Source organism: Spea bombifrons, chromosome 4 (genome assembly GCF_027358695.1).
Source record: "Spea bombifrons isolate aSpeBom1 chromosome 4, aSpeBom1.2.pri, whole genome shotgun sequence".
NCBI classification, from domain to species: Eukaryota; Metazoa; Chordata; class Amphibia; order Anura; family Pelobatidae; genus Spea; species Spea bombifrons.
In genome coordinates this window covers 102,147,815-102,153,934 of record NC_071090.1, presented here as the reverse complement: position 1 = coordinate 102,153,934, position 6,120 = coordinate 102,147,815, and positions in this window count along the sequence as shown.

The window sequence follows — 6,120 nt, the reverse complement described above, 5'->3', positions numbered from 1 at the left end:
GCTTCTGCTCAATAGGAGAAGATGGGCGCTGAGACATGACATCGTATCTGGGTTGTTGGGTGAGAAGTAAGTCACAGCCTGACTCTAAGCATTGGCCATCCATGTCTAACCAGGCTTTATAACCCCATGCCCCATTTAGGTGTTCCACTTTGGGCACTTGAAATGGTGGGGGGGGGGTAGGCTAGCTGCGTCATAGAACCATCGGGTTTTTGCCACACCAAGATTAATTACAACATAGGAAATTATGTCATGCCATTTATTTGAGGTTCTCTAAGCATAAACGCAGAAAATATCTTTCAAATGTAATCTTTCCTCTAAGGTATTTGTCGCCCCAGGGTTGCGGACAGTAGAAAAACAGAGAAATATTTTGATTTCTAGTATTATTAATGACCGTGAAATGAATTTATTGGGGTCACATAACAGTAAGAATAATACGTTTAATAGTGCTAACGACATCATTGGCAGTAAATGACATCATGTGTATCACACAGAGCGCAGACTTTGTTCTCTTGTGCTGCAAATCTTTCATGTGAGATAAAATAACATTTTGCACATAAATTATGTTTTAATACATATATATATATATATATATATATATATATAATTCCCTTCATTTTAAAGATTAAACTTCTTTATGTAGCTACGGCATTTTATTTCCAAAACCGTCATGCATCAATTACCCCAAGCCCCTCCATGTATATATATATATATATGTATATATATATGTATGTATATATATATATATATATATATATAGAATTAAGAGGATAGGAAGGGGACCATGGCCCTAAAAAGAAATCTTTTGGTCATGGAAACAGAGATACTGGGCCAAGAGGGTTGGCACCCCTTGGCCCAATGCACAAGAAAAAAAAGATGTCCCCAGGCCTTTGTCCTTACAAACACACATTTACTCATGTACATGTATAGACTTGGCTGTTCACATGCGTTACTGCAGGGTCAGGTGATGTTGCATTACGTGACCCCCTATGGTTTCCAGATTGGTTTTTAGGAGCCCCAAGGAAAAAAGATTAAGGGGCACTTAAAAGGTGCACATGAAAAATAGGAATAACCATAAGGAGGATATACTTGTGTCCCCCCGTCCCCCCCCCCCATTATACGAAGGCTGGGCTGTTTCATGCAGAATCCCAGCTACTACTGAAGTTCAAGAAGATCCTACAGATGAACAGATTGCACAGATTTACAGCAGGCAGTAAAGTAAACCCGCATTTACGCAATATTGTTAAAACCTGGTTATTATGGCTGAATCAGGCGCACAAGGAAACATTTCTCCAGCTGCTGTTTTGTAGCATTGCGCAGTTACATAGCCAATGAGATTATAGACCATAATAAATAAATAAATCCACCACAATAAATCCACCAAGTTCAATTTTTCCAAGACATCCCTATGTTGACCGGGATAAGGACAAAACACCTTAACTCCTTCAGCGCATATCAATTTTGCATTGTGGGTAGAAATACATTCCTTCTTGACTGTAATATGTAGTCAGATCCCTAATTAATTAAAATTTAGAGACACATAAAACCTGTATGTAGAAAACCATAGTATAGTCGCTTAACGAGACTACTACTACAGCTCCCATGATTCTGACCCTGCCAAAGTCCTTGGAGTTGGGGGGAGAATCAGTTGCAGATCCAGAAGTGCTTTCCTGCTGCTGATTGGCTGGTTGGAGCATCCAATGGGATTTGTTTGTTTTTGAAGATCATGTTTTACTTTAAAATGCATTCTTCTTTATTGGGGCTATCAGAGCCATTAAGCTGTTATTTTAGTATTATACACATGGAGATGGTCATCCCATACAGAACTAGAGATTACACTGTATAACACTAGCACCCCAGTCCTAATGGGAACCCCTGAGCTCACCCCTGAGCTCACCCCTGAGCTCACCGGATATCATTACCAATTTAAATCATTGTTTATTTCTATGGAGATGTGAATTGATGCATTCCCACCACAGAGATACGCCATGATTTAAAACAGTAACAGCTGAGTAGTGTCTCATTACTTCCCATCCTGTGGTTACTCATCCACCATTTAGATGAATAATATTTTAATGAATAGCCTTTCTGTGTGTGCAGTAAAGAGACACACAGTATTAAACAGGTCCAAACGCATCTAGTCTGGCAACCTTGAGCATATTTGTCTAGCCACGGCAATACCCAAGAATATAATCATACTCCGATGTAAGGGTTAATGAGCAGTATCCCAAGGTCACGTTGCGTACAGATGACTTCATATTCCGCCGTAATTATATCCCAGCGTCTCAGGTGTTTTTCTCACTGCTATATCACAGCTAAAATCTATGCTTCAGTACTGGTGACATTTCAGAAAATATCGTTACCTTCTGACAAGTCATGGTTTTCGTAAGGATCTTAATCAGAACCATTGGTTGCCACCATTAGCGAGTCTCTACCAGAGAGTTTGGCTCATTTTAAAAGCATCAGGATATTAATATAGGATGAAAATGCCCCATAAATGCCGACAGATCACAAAAACTACTAAAAAGTCCCCACTCCCATGTGTAGGGTAACCAAGAGCTCTGCTAATGGGGAATCGGGTCTCTACCCCCCCAATGTTCCAGTAGAAGGTTACACTTTATTCTCTCCTTCCTGTCTGTGGCATTTGCTTTGGCATGCCTCATTTCTAAAGAAGCATCTGAGTACACCATCTGTATTTAGTTAGATAAACAATGATATAATTTTATGATCTTGAAACTATTCCTTACTAAGGTCATGGCAATAAAATATAAAAAAGCGCGAACAGAATCTGTATTATATGTGTTTCCTTTTGACTTACTTTGATCTCGCCTTCCTCTTCCACTGATATACCTTTTAAAATTCATAAACTTGAATACGTCATTTTATTTTTTTTATAATTTAAGGTTTTCATTTTCTTTTTATAGCTAATTTTCCGAGTTGCTATTCGACAGCCTCCTTCAGGAGCATGCTTTGGGTTCTGCAAACAAGAGCAAACCAGGAGAAGCCAAGGTTGTGATTAGGCAGGTTGTGATCGGTGGTGGGGTAATAAGGACCTGGCTACAGAATTCTGGTTACATGTAGTCTGTTACGTGGTAATCCATATGTGTTAAAACAGGGATGTCAATCATAATCTCACTTCATAGGTCATCAAGATGGATGGGACTCGTCTACATCTTACCCTATAAGCGCTGGTCCACTAAAAGGCATCACAAACTTCTTCTCTTGGACCCACATGACATCCATTGCGTTAAAGTGTATACATGGCCGATGGAATGTTAATTAAACCAACATGGGTTTGTTTCCACAGTTCTCTGACCCTTAAGTAGTTAATATTCTATGTATTGCGTATTTAGAAAGTTCCATGAAGGAAAAAAGAAGAAATATATTTATAGATTTTAAGGTCCTGATAAACATGTCCCCTGCGGCTTGGCCGGGACGTCAAATAAATCCTCCATGAAAGACATTATAGGCAGATGTTTTGCTGGTATGTGTTGTCTTTCTGTTAGTGACTTTAATCTTTTCACTGCCAGAGGTACTAAAAGAGAAGTATTGGGGAGCAGGAAGAAAGTTCTATTGCTTTTTTTTAAGCTCTTGCAGATTACCCTGCTCTGTGTCTTATGGGCAATATGGACTTTTGCCCGCAACCTAAAGGAGCTCACAAAAGGCCATCACTCAGGTTTGGATGGGCTTCAATTTCCATGCCCATTCTTGCTAGGTTCTGATGTATGTCTGGGATGTATACACATTAACATGACGTATTATTATTATTTTTTATAGTTAAAGAAGAGGGAGGCTTATTTTTAAGGTACTTCTAAAGTGCCACAAAGTCAATGCCATTGGAGTTTTGAGAACACAACCTCTGCCTTAGAAGCTACAAGAGGTTTAGAAGCTACCTTAAGCCAACAAGTAGCTCTCCAGATGCTGCGGAGCTACACCTGGGATGGAGAGCCGAAGGTTTATTGATAATCATGTAGGTTTTGATTGAAAATAGTTGGGGATCTACCCTTTGGTTACTTTTGCCGTATGCATAGATACAAGAATCTTACAGTGAAGTCCATCTCCACTTGGACGTATCTCTTGACTGCATAAAAGTACTACGAATCAGGCTCTAAATCTTTCTTTCAAGTGGAGATAGAGTATAAACTCAGTGAGTATATGAGCACCACCACAAAATACCAATCACATAACTCTTGTAGAGTTTTTTTAACTGATAACAGGCCATAGTCACTGATTGAGGTAAACACACGGACATGGAACTTTGACTTTCTTTGCCGTTACAGCTGTGACACCGCCACAAACGACCAATGCTTCCTGGAGGGTTGTGGTTTTAGGCTCTTCCTTTTAGGTTCTGATGACTATTCCAGAAAATGCAGATAGATGTCGTCCCTCCACAAAGACCATACATTGTGTAGCTGACCTTTCCGGATGTTGTTCCTCCGCAAGATGAACATATCCTCTGTGCCAGCCTGAGAGCCGATATATGAATGACTCTATTTAATAGAAGCCGGCCGCTGGGATACAGCCAGAGCGCAATTTCAGTTCTTGGAAAAAAGAAAAAGATGATTTTCTTCAATATTGTACCGATGTGCCGTGTTTAGTAACAAAATGCACTACTAACTAGTATTTTTTATACATTTTTTTCAAAGCAAGTCTTTCACGATTCCTTCTAAACCAGTTAGGCCTGACTCTGTAGTCCTCATAAAAAAACCTTGAGGAGATGGTTGGACCTCTGCTGGCTCCATGAGTATGCACGGAGTAAGCTAACAATCATTTTGAGGTATATTGGTGTGTACTGTTATATTTAAATCATTATTTATACTATTTTTATTAAATTTATAGTTAACATATTCAGATGTTGAGGAACAGGGTGGATCCTTTTGCTATGATACATTGGATGAGTAACTTCTATTACCCTAGGGCTTGCTCTAGGAGACCTGGGTGGTGAAGGCAGATGTTTGATGCTTCCTACATAGATAGCTAGAACCCTGAGCTATGGATGATTCATCCACATTCTTTTGTAATAAAAATGCTTTACTTATTGGAATACACTGCGATGACATCAATAAAATATAAAAAAAAAAATCATCATGTTGATACGGCGTCTTTTCTTTTTAACACATAATGATGGGTAAGAGGCAAAGAAAGAAAGAGAAAAAAGGAAATTGAGAAGGGGATTTTAAATAAATATCTAGAAATAAAAGGGGGTTAAAAAAAGGTATCAGGGACAGAGAGCGTGATTATCAAGCCACAATGTCCATACTGGTGGTGTGAGGGCCATTAGCTTGTTTATGATCATATTATCCATAATTTCTTGGAGGAATCTTAGTGCGACAGGAGGGTCTACTTGAAGCCAGCCCCAGAGATCATGGGGCTTTGGTAAGAGTAAAGTCTCCAGGCTGGTCAGCTTGTCAAAAACTTGGTAAACATTTCCTAGGGATTCGTTGACCTTCTTGATCACAACAGATTGACACTTTATTGGGTGTACAGGCCCTATTTTCCAATGAAACGTGGTTTGCTTGTGCCCAGTGGCCAGGACAACGATTTGGTGGGGCATTATGTGATGTCAGGTAGAGTTAAAGCACTTTATATGCCTCCTGATGAACATAATATCTGTTCTAGCTATATGGCGCTCGCCAATCTGGCTGCCCATCACTACTGACAAGAATGCGTGACCCGTCCAATAAATGCCACCATCTAAGCCATATCAACGTGGCACCGATCTCTACGGTTCCATCAAAGGTTTGTCCACTAAAGTTCTTCAGGAGTATTGTTTGGCGCTGCATGATGCATTGTTAAACCTAGGACATTTCTTAAAAGACCCCTTAAAGGTTGAACCATACATTATGCAGGGCCAGCATTTTCAATCGTGTATATTGAAGTCGGTGAGTTAAAGCTGTATGTGACCTGCAACCACCCTTTTTAGTGAATAAATAAAGAGTAGCCATGACACACTTGGATTGTAGAACACGTTCCATGCAGGCTTCGACATGCCTTAGTAAGCAGTCGCATACAGGCAGCTGAGGATATTCCTGCAGAGCGAGGCATAGTGCCGGGAATAAACTGCATAAATTAATATGAGTTCCCGAACTGGGTCACTAGGTTAAAAATCATATAAAAGGCGCA